This window comes from Hemitrygon akajei, chromosome 11, assembly GCF_048418815.1.
Source record: "Hemitrygon akajei chromosome 11, sHemAka1.3, whole genome shotgun sequence".
Lineage (NCBI taxonomy): Eukaryota > Metazoa > Chordata > Chondrichthyes > Myliobatiformes > Dasyatidae > Hemitrygon > Hemitrygon akajei.
Window position 1 is genome coordinate 121,467,806 of NC_133134.1, and position 9,793 is coordinate 121,477,598.

At 41.0% G+C, this 9,793-nt stretch overlaps 1 long non-coding RNA gene across 2 annotated transcripts; it reads left to right on the forward strand.

Moving 5' to 3' along the window:
- The first annotated feature begins 594 nt into the window (after positions 1 to 594).
- On the forward strand, positions 595 to 9,076 carry LOC140735183 (uncharacterized). Of its 2 annotated transcripts, XR_012100714.1 has the most exons (3): positions 602 to 746; positions 958 to 1,335; positions 8,325 to 9,076. It is a non-coding gene; the product is annotated as an uncharacterized lncRNA (long non-coding RNA). The 2 variants fall into 2 exon arrangements; XR_012100713.1 differs by lacking the exon at positions 958 to 1,335 and having other exon boundaries at positions 595 to 705.
- The last annotated feature ends 717 nt before the right edge of the window (positions 9,077 to 9,793 follow it).

Here is a 9,793-nt window from a genome sequence, read left to right on the forward strand (position 1 = left end):
ATGATGCAAAAAATGTAAATAGAACGTGAATAATAATAGCTAGTTGAAGTACCATAATGGAGAGCAAACGTGATTTTATGAAAGGAAAATTGTTTGACCTTTGAGGATGTAATGAAGTGTGAATAAGGGTAATAAGTAGTTATGGTGTATTTGGAATTCCAGAACCTGCTTAATGAGATGCCACATTAAAAGCTACTGCGTATGATAGGAAAATATATTGGCTTGAAGGATGAATAGCTAGCTAACAGAAAAAATGACCCAGGATAAATGGATCATTTTTGGATTGACAGTCAATATCTAGTGTGTATGCCACACAGATCAAAGCTACCATTTCAACTATCTGCAATCTATATTAATGACTTGGATTAGTGTACTGCACACAGATTTGCTGTGAATTAAATGTCTCAGATAATGACTTTTATTACTTTATGAGGACACAAAGATTTATCAAGTGGTAACCAAGAAATAGCAGTGGGAACATTCTGTGGGAAAACGTGTGGTTACTCACAGCAGGAGAAATGAAAAGATAAATTACGTAAATTGGGCAGGTCTTCAATATATAGCAGTACAAGGGAGCTCTCAACGTGTATGAAGTATAGATATAGAAGGTGATTGGCTCTGCATGAGCTGGTGAGACTGCACCAGGAGCATTGCGATAGTTTTTGTTTCTATGTTTACTTTTGGAGTTAGTGCAGCGGAGATGAAGTAAGTTAATTTATAAGATGAAAGGTGTTGAAATGAGAACAGTAAGTATTTTGGCCCTATATACTTTAGAAGCATAAATGGTAATTTCACTAAAACATAAGATCCTGAAAGTGTTTGACAGTGTTAATGTTGTGATGTAATATATCCTGTGGTGGGGATATATCTTGAATTAGGTAACATTGTTACAGAATAGGGATGAAAAGGAATTTCTTCTTTCAGAGTGTGACGTATCTTTGTATTTCCCTTTTCCAGAGCACTGAGGGGTAAATGGGGGTTATTTACAATGCAGATTGACAGATACGTAAACTACAAAGGAGTTAAGCAATGAAGAGAGCAGGTAAATGATGTCGAAACGAAGACTGGATCATATATGATCTTGAATGGCAGACAAAGCTTAGGGACCTGATTTGCGCCACTTCCCCTGTTTCACACGTTCTCACACACACAGGTCGCACAAGTCAATTGATCTTCCTTTGCCTCAATTCCACTTTCTTCAGTAGTTGGTGCTGTACTGCTGAAAAATCTGTCAAACGATTTCCAAAATCTGTGCCATGCCACAAAATGACACCGCAGCTGGCCGGATCTATTCAGGAATGCATTAAATGTCTGACATGACGAACAGATGAAGAGGTGAGTATGCTTAGTTTGCCCTCTGTCATTTAGCCTTTTGGGGGCGGAAACCTTGGAGGCAGGGTAGGTCTACGTGAACTAGAATGGAAAAGAGCAGAATAGCTATAGTGAGGACGTGTGTTGTAACACATGTATGGGAGAGGAGGACACTGACTATAGCAGTATGTGGTGCCGGTGTTATGACGTGGATTTTGTCACTGTGAAGGCAGAGTGGTAAGGGAGTTAGGACATTGGTTCTTCTATTGTGTAGTACCTAAGTTAAATGACTGGCAATGGTTGCTTTTTTTGTGTGTGGGCATGGTTTGAGTGATCAACATATAATACTGAAGTCCTGTTCTAAATCCTTGAACTTAAAAGTTCTCCTTGGATTGTGTATAATAGTGTTTTGTTACTCGTCTGTTCAGCCTTGGAGAGGGTGTTCTATTTGTTTCTGTTTGTGTGGAAGTGCTTGAGTGGAAATGCATTTCTATTGAGAGATGCTGAAGACATCTCTCAAGTACCAGTGAACAACGCGACCAAAGATGGTGTCCTTCAGACAGTCCACAAATCTACTTCTTTTACTTCCTCGTCTTTCAAAATATGATTCTGCTATTAAGCTGTGTGCAATTAGAACCTGTGAGTTACATTTTGATGGTGTGTTTTCGGACTGATCTGGCACTTTGCTATCTTCGAGGGAGTTTGGGATGGGTTCAAGGGTGCAAGCCCACGATCAGCTCAAGTTCTGGTCGATCTCAGAGTCAGAATCAGAATCAGGTTTATTATCATTGGCACGTGTCGTGGAATTTCTTAGCTTAGCAGCAGCAGCTCAATGCAATGCATAATATAGAAAAAAACCCCAAAATAAAATAATAATAATAAAATAAGTAAATCAATTACAGTATACATATATTTAATAGATATAATGATCATGCAAAAACAGAAATATATATTAAAAAAGCTAGGTATGATGAAGGGTTCAATGTCCATTTAGGAATCAGATGGCAGAGGGGAAGAAGCTGTTCCTGAATTGCTAAGTGTGTGCCTTCAGACTTCTGTATCTCTTACCTGATGGTAACAGTGAGAAAAGGGCATACCCTGGATGCTGGAGGTCCTTAGTAGCGGATGCTGCCTTTCTGAGATGCTACTCCTTGAAGATGTCCTGGGTACTTTGAAGGTACTCAAGATGGAGCCGACTGAATTTATGACCCTCTGAAGCTTCTTTAGATCCTGTGCAGTAGCCCCCCTCCCCACCCCCATACCAGACAGTGATGCAGCCTGTCAGAATTCCCTCCACGGCACACCTATAGAAGTTTTTGAGTGTATTTTTGACGTACCAAATCTCTTCAAACTCCTGATGAAGTATAATTACTGTCTTGCCTTCTTTATAACTGCATCAATATGTTGGGACCAGGTTAGGTCCTCAGAGATCTTGACACCCAGAAACTTGAAACTGCCATAAGGTGGGCACTGGGAGTGGACCCAAATGCAAGACACAGACACTGAAGTACTAGGAACTGGACTGGACTAGAGTTAGGGATGGGGCAAGACACAGACACTGAAGTACTAGGAATTGGACTGGACTAGAGTTAGGGATGGGACAAGACACAGACACTGAAGTACTAGGAACTGGACTGGACTAGAGTTAGGGATGGGACAAGACACAGACACTGAAGTACTAGGAACTGGACTGGACTAGAGTTAGGGATGGGGCAAGACACAGACACTGAAGTACTAGGAACTGGACTGGACTAGAGTTAGGGATGGGGCAAGACACAGACTCTGAAGTACTAGGAACTGGACTGGACTAGAGTTAGGGATGGGGCAAGACACAGACACAGAAGTACTAGGAACTGGACTGGACTAGAGTTAGGGATGGGGCAAGACACAGACACTGAAGTACTAGGAACTGGACTGGACTAGAGTTAGGGATGGGGCAAGACACAGACACTGAAGTACTAGGAACTGGACTGGACTAGAGTTAGGGATGGGGCAAGACACAGACATTGAAGTACTAGGAACTGGACTGGACTAGAGTTAGGGATGGGACAAGACACAGACACTGAAGTACTAGGAACTGGACTGGACTAGAGTTAGGGATGGGGCAAGACACAGACATTGAAGTACTAGGAACTGGACTGGACTAGAGTTAGGGATGGGACAAGACACAGACTAGGAGCTAGGACAGGAACACAGACTTGGACTAGGACTTTGGCTAGGAATGCAGGACCAGGACAAGGAACTGTGAACTAGGAGCCTGGGCTTGGACTCTGAGCCAGAGACTGGACAAGGACCCAGAACCTGGGTCTTGACTCGGGCTCAGACCCCGGAACTAGGCGAGGACATGACATGGCTACAGGACTGGAAATGGCTTGGGTTCTTCAAGGCTTGGCTGCCAGACTAGACATGGAACTCCTGCACAGGACGAGGCACATGGACAGGACAAGAACCCAAAGCCTTGACTCGATCTTGGGACACCCGAGCACGGAGCCTTGGTCTTGAGAGAGACAGGAACACGGAGCCTTGGTCTTGAGAGAGACAGGAACACGGAGTCTTGGTCCTGAGAGAGACCAGTCTGTCTCTCCCTCTCACTTGCTGCTGCTGGATGAAGGTGGCAGTCTAGTTGGATTTTTCTCAACCATTCACACTGAAAAGTGCTTGCTCTTGACTTTTCAACACATGAAGCTCTGACTGTTGTATTTGGCCTCCATACGTTACATTTTCTTGCAGACTGCCTTTGGGAGTCACTTCTTCACCTTTTTTTTGATTAAGTGCAATAGTGATTAATAGCCAGATCAGAAATGATGATCAAGTCAACTAGTTTCCAAAGAGAACTCTGATAGGCCAGTCAGATGGTTCACTGCTGCTCAGCAATAGAACATAAAAAAAATCATATGTACAATTAAGAAACATTAAAAAATAGTAGAAATACTGGAGTCATGATGATCATGATGAAGTCTGCTGGAGAGAGACATTTATACACATGCTGTCCTCCATAATTCAGAGAGATTGAAGGATAAGGTTACAGTGTGACAAAACAGGGTGACAGGAGCACTTGGAACCTTTCTAGGTCTTTCGCATCACTGAGGTCTTTTCTAGTAGTAACTTAGAAAACAGCCCATTGCAGTCAGCCTTGGAAATTATAGACAAAGCTGATCTTGTACCCAGCTTCATTTTCAGTTTTACACCAGATATATCTATTGTGAGATCCATCTGATTTTGTGATCTGTTTCAGTAATGCTATGCAGTTCTAAGCATGGCAGGTTACCTTTGTCAGACTCCGTATTGTCTGATTCAGTTTCACATTCAGTCACTTTGTGTATATGTTTAGTTTTGTGTTTGAATCTTTTCACTCTGTGTGGTTTTTCTTGTTGGTTGCGCTTTTAGCATGACTTGCCACCTCTCTCTATGTGGTCTTGCCTGAGACATTTTCTGCAAACTTTTTCTTTGAACCAACAGATTTGCAGCATGGGAGAATTTGCCACATCGATAAAATTTTTGGATTTTTGCATCATTCAGGGATAATTTATTTATTTCACATTCTAAACTCTTTTCCTGAATTCCGACATATCCTTTTCTGCTGTCTCCAATGATACAGCTATAAAGAAGACAAGTCAGCGACTATACTTCATTAGGAGTTCGACGAGATTTTGAATATCAATAAAGCCACTCAAAAACATCTATAGATATACCGTGGAGAGCATTCTGACAGGCTGCATCACTGTCTGGTATGGGAGGGGGGCTACTGCACAGGACCGAACAAAGCTGCAGAGTGTCGTAACAGTTGGTTCCATCTAAATGGGGCCAGCCTTCAAAGTACCCAGGACATCTTCAAGAAGAGGTGTCTCAGAAAGGCAGCGTCCATTATTAAGAGCCGCTAGCACCCAGGGCATGTCCTTTTCTCACTGTTACCATCAGGTAGGAGGTACAGAAGCCTGAAAGCACACACTCAGTGATTCAGGAACAGCTTCTTCCCCTCTGCCATCTGATTCCTAATGGACATTGAGCCCTTGGACACTACCTCACTTTTTAAATCTATATTATTTCTCTTTTTTACAGCAATTTTAATCTATTCAATATACGTATACTGTAATTTATTTATTATTATTTTATTTTTTTCTTCTATATTATGTATTGCATTGAACTGCTGCTGCAAAGTTAACAAATTTCATGACACATGCCGGTGATAGTAAGCCTGATTCTGATTCTGATTCTATTGTATGGTCAATGCTCGTTCTAAGGTTAGGTCTCATTCTGACAGTAGCCTCTTTTGAGTGCTTTGACTATACATGCCACATATGAGCCTGTTCCTTAATGCATCAGAAGTCCATCTCCAAAGTCACAGTACTATGTATCCAGAAATGCTTTCATCCTTTGCCTGGTTCCTTTTGTGAAATTTATTCTATCGGCTATTACTAGTCGTTTAGGGCTCAAGAAATTTTTGTAAAATTGCAGCAGTTTTGTCGAAAATCTTACTTGCTGGCTTCTCAGGAGTTAACAAGTTGCATAAGAGTCTATACATTTTTATACTCATTAAGCTAAAAACCATGGATAATTTTTTTCCTCATCCACATAGTTCACATTACAATACAGTTCAACCACTTGATTTATGATTTCCAGTCCTTATTAGCGCTATCAAATTCATCAACGTGCCTGACTAGGGCCAACGTCACGTTATTTTCACTTTAACTTTGCTAGTTGTGCATCTCTCACTGTATACCATGCACTGTTATTCATGCATCCCTTTGCTACTGTCTGTGACCACCTTTCCCATAATGATTTACTCTTTCCTCTTGCTGTTTCTCTCCCTTCCCTGTCACCTAGTAACTGTCGGTGCAGTTGGTGATATCCACTGACATTCAGGTTCATACTGGTCACCAATTTGTTGTGTCTGTACAACTGCATGTCAGTTAAATAAAAGCACACGCATAGAGGTGAGCTTAACTGGTGTATTCACTTTCAAGAGAGAGAGAACAGCAGATCAATGTGCATGGATTAGTTATCAGTCAACAATTGGCGCTAAAAGAAATAGATCCATACATTACACACGCATTCTATTTACAGATATACAATCTATCTATGTTTATTTATTTAGAGATACAGCATAGAACAGACCCTTCCACACCAATGAGCCATGCTACCCGACAACCCACCTATTTAATTCTGGCCTAATCACAGGACAATTTACAATGACCGATTAACCTACTAACCGAGCAAACCCACACAGTCACAAGGAGAATGTAAAAACTCCTTTCAGATGGTGCCAGAATTGAACTCTGAAATACATAAGTTATCTTATGTGTTTATATTTATTGTGTTTTTATTATTATTGTGTTTTTTATTCTATTGTGTTTTTTGTGCTGCACCAGATCCATGATAACAATTATTTCGTTCCCCTTTCCACTTGTGTACAAAAAATGACATTAAACAATTTTGAATCTTGACTCTTGAATCTTTGATTTTGGAATTAATTTAGCTTTATGCAGTTTGAATTGGAATGAGTCCTATTATTTGGTATTCATTTGAACATTCATTTGGACTATAATTTCAAACCATGTAATTTTGGATCCTCTGATTTTCTGTGAGTTTTTAAAATGAAAAGCAGTATAAAATAACGACAGCCAGGCACTGTTGCCAGAATAGGATAGTTAACCATTTTCATTGGTTCAGATCGTTCAATTTTTAAATAAATATTTCTCTGATAGTGCCAGATTGAATCACTTGGACCTGGAGAGGTGGATTTAAAAAATTGTTTTGTAAGGGCAGCTGTAGCTTTTGTGAGGTCTGGTGAGAGAAAGGGAGAACTGTGAAACTAGAAATGGGAGAACAGGGAAATTGGAAAGATGAGGAGAAGAAGAAGAGGGAAGGAGTGGTAGAGAGAAAACTGACTGAATCATTGGGCACTGAGTCAGTGCCATGAATAGGACTGACATGAAAAAGTCAAGATCGAATCATGATACATGTGTATATTAAGACAAATTGATGTGTGATCTTTTAGACATTTGATTGAGGAAATGGGAGGTGATGAGTGATGGGGGAAATAATGGGGGGAAACCAGAGGTCCATGAGCCAGTCCTCAGAGGTAGAGCATGCCAGCAACTTTAAATTCCTGGATGTTATTATTCAGAAGATCTGCTTTGGATCCACCACATAGTGCAATTGGAAAAAAAGCACAGCAGTGCCTCTACTTCCTTCGGACTCTGAGGAGGTTCAACATTACATTTAAAACTTTGATAAACATTTATAGATGAGTAGTGGAAAGTATATTGACTGGCTGCATTACAGCTTGCTATGGAAACACTAATGCCTTTGGGCGGACAATTCTACAAAAGGTAGTGGATTTGGCCCACTGCATCATGGATAAAGGCCTCACAACCATTGAGCACATCTAATTGAAAGACTGTCATAGGAAAACAGCATCTACTATCAGAGACTGCCACCACTCAGACCATGCTTTTTTCTCACTGCTGCCAACAGGTAGAAGATACAAGAGCCTCAGGACTCACACCACCAGATTCAAGAACAGTTACTACCCTTCAACTATCAGGTTCTTGAACAAAAGGAGATAACTACACTCACTTGCCATTCCATTGAGATGTTTCTACAACCAATTATGTCATTTTAAAGACGCTTTTATCTCATTATCCAATGCTCTTGCTGTTTATTGCCACTTATTTGTCTTTGGATTTGCATTGTTCTCTGGTTCATCTTTCATTGATCCTTTTATAGTTATTGTTCTATAGTTTTGGTGAGTATGCCCACTGAAAAATGTATGTCAGTGTTGTATATGGTGACATATATCTATCTCGATGACAAATTTATTTTGAACTTTGGTGGTTATTGATGGGATGGAGATTTTTGGAGGGAGTGCTCAGAAGCTTTTAGTGTCATTTTTGCATTGAGAATTTTGTTGCATATTTATATGTTATTACTAGTATTTAATTTAAAAGTAAAAATGAAGCATGTGATCCATAAATTGATAAGCTCCGATGTCATTTGTTTTCCAATTTTAGAGTGTTATGACCGCAGCCCCCTCCTTTGTGAGAATCACAAGAGCCCTAGTGGAGGGGGGGTCAGTAGACCCAGGAAATGGGAGAGCGATGTGCTGGATGCCTCATTCCCCCCGGAGATGCAAAATAACGCGACATTGGCCATTGTTTCTTGGAGACACGTTTGTGGATTGGGGACTGGGCTACGTGCACACCCTTGGGCAATGTGGGCTGGAGATTACATCACCCCACCCTGATTGACATCTACAACCCTGCAAGTCAAGATAAAAGAGGGGCTGCAGGGGGCAGTCCCCTAGCGACGCACCAGAAGGAGACACCATCGCTCATCGCTCCCGTGATAACGGGAAGCTATTCGGAAGCCACGTGCATTCCGTTTTCCCCTGGCCTGGGGAGCGGGTGGCTGATAATACCAAAAAGGACTTTGAACTAACAACGGGGAACCAACGTTCCCAATTCAACAGTTTTGCGTCCTAAAAGACTGGGCAAGTTTCTTTTCTCATAAAACCTCTCTCTCTCTCTCCAACCAGTGAAAACCCAGCGGTCCCCAAAGGCTAAAGCCTGCATGAACTTGAGAGACTTTTATATTTCCATCGGACAATATTTTTACCCCTAGACAAAACGATAGAGCTACTTCTTATTGATGATTATTACTATACCCGCGCTTTAGATTGAGTATTGACGACGTATATTATCTGAATGTTTGTATTAACCTTACTTTTGTGCCCCTTTATAAATAAAAACTTTTAAAAATAGTACCATCAGACTTCAACGGACCTCTCTATCTTTGCTGGTAAGTGACCCAGTTATGGGGTTCGTAACAAGAGTAACAAAGGGGGATATTCTAACTTTGTAGACTCAAGTCCATGGAATATGAGAATACGAGAAGATGAGTGCATATTGAAGAAACAGACCACTTTAGAAGCAGATCTTCCCTGATGTGATGTTGTTTCGGGTTATGTAGTATGGGTTGTCAGTCAGTGAATTCACCCTTTTTTGGTCTCCTAAAAAATGAATGTTGATGGTCACCTCTGACAACAGGAATGCAGTTTGGAAGATGGTCTTGACTGTCAAAGACAAATCTATGATCATAGTATTGGATACTGGAATTCACCCTGCAAATATCATTGTGGCAGAGGACTCCATTGATGTTTCAAAGATAAGGTCAAGTTGCAATGCAAAAATTTCAATGCAAAGGTTTATGTGAAGGGTTGAAAGCACACTGATCGCTTGTAGAATAACTAAAGTAGTCAGTTGTTCCCTGACAATAGCACATATTGTCATATTACATCTGTCAACTGCCAATCATTGTCTATGTCTCAGAAGCATTTTGGCATCAGTCTGATTCGTCACAGAGTAATTCAGCATGGGATACAGGCCCTTCAGCCCAAGGAGTCCACACTAACCACAGTGTCCACCCACCCAATTTGTGTGTTCAGACCAGAATGCTCTAAGCTCTACCCCTGCACGTACCT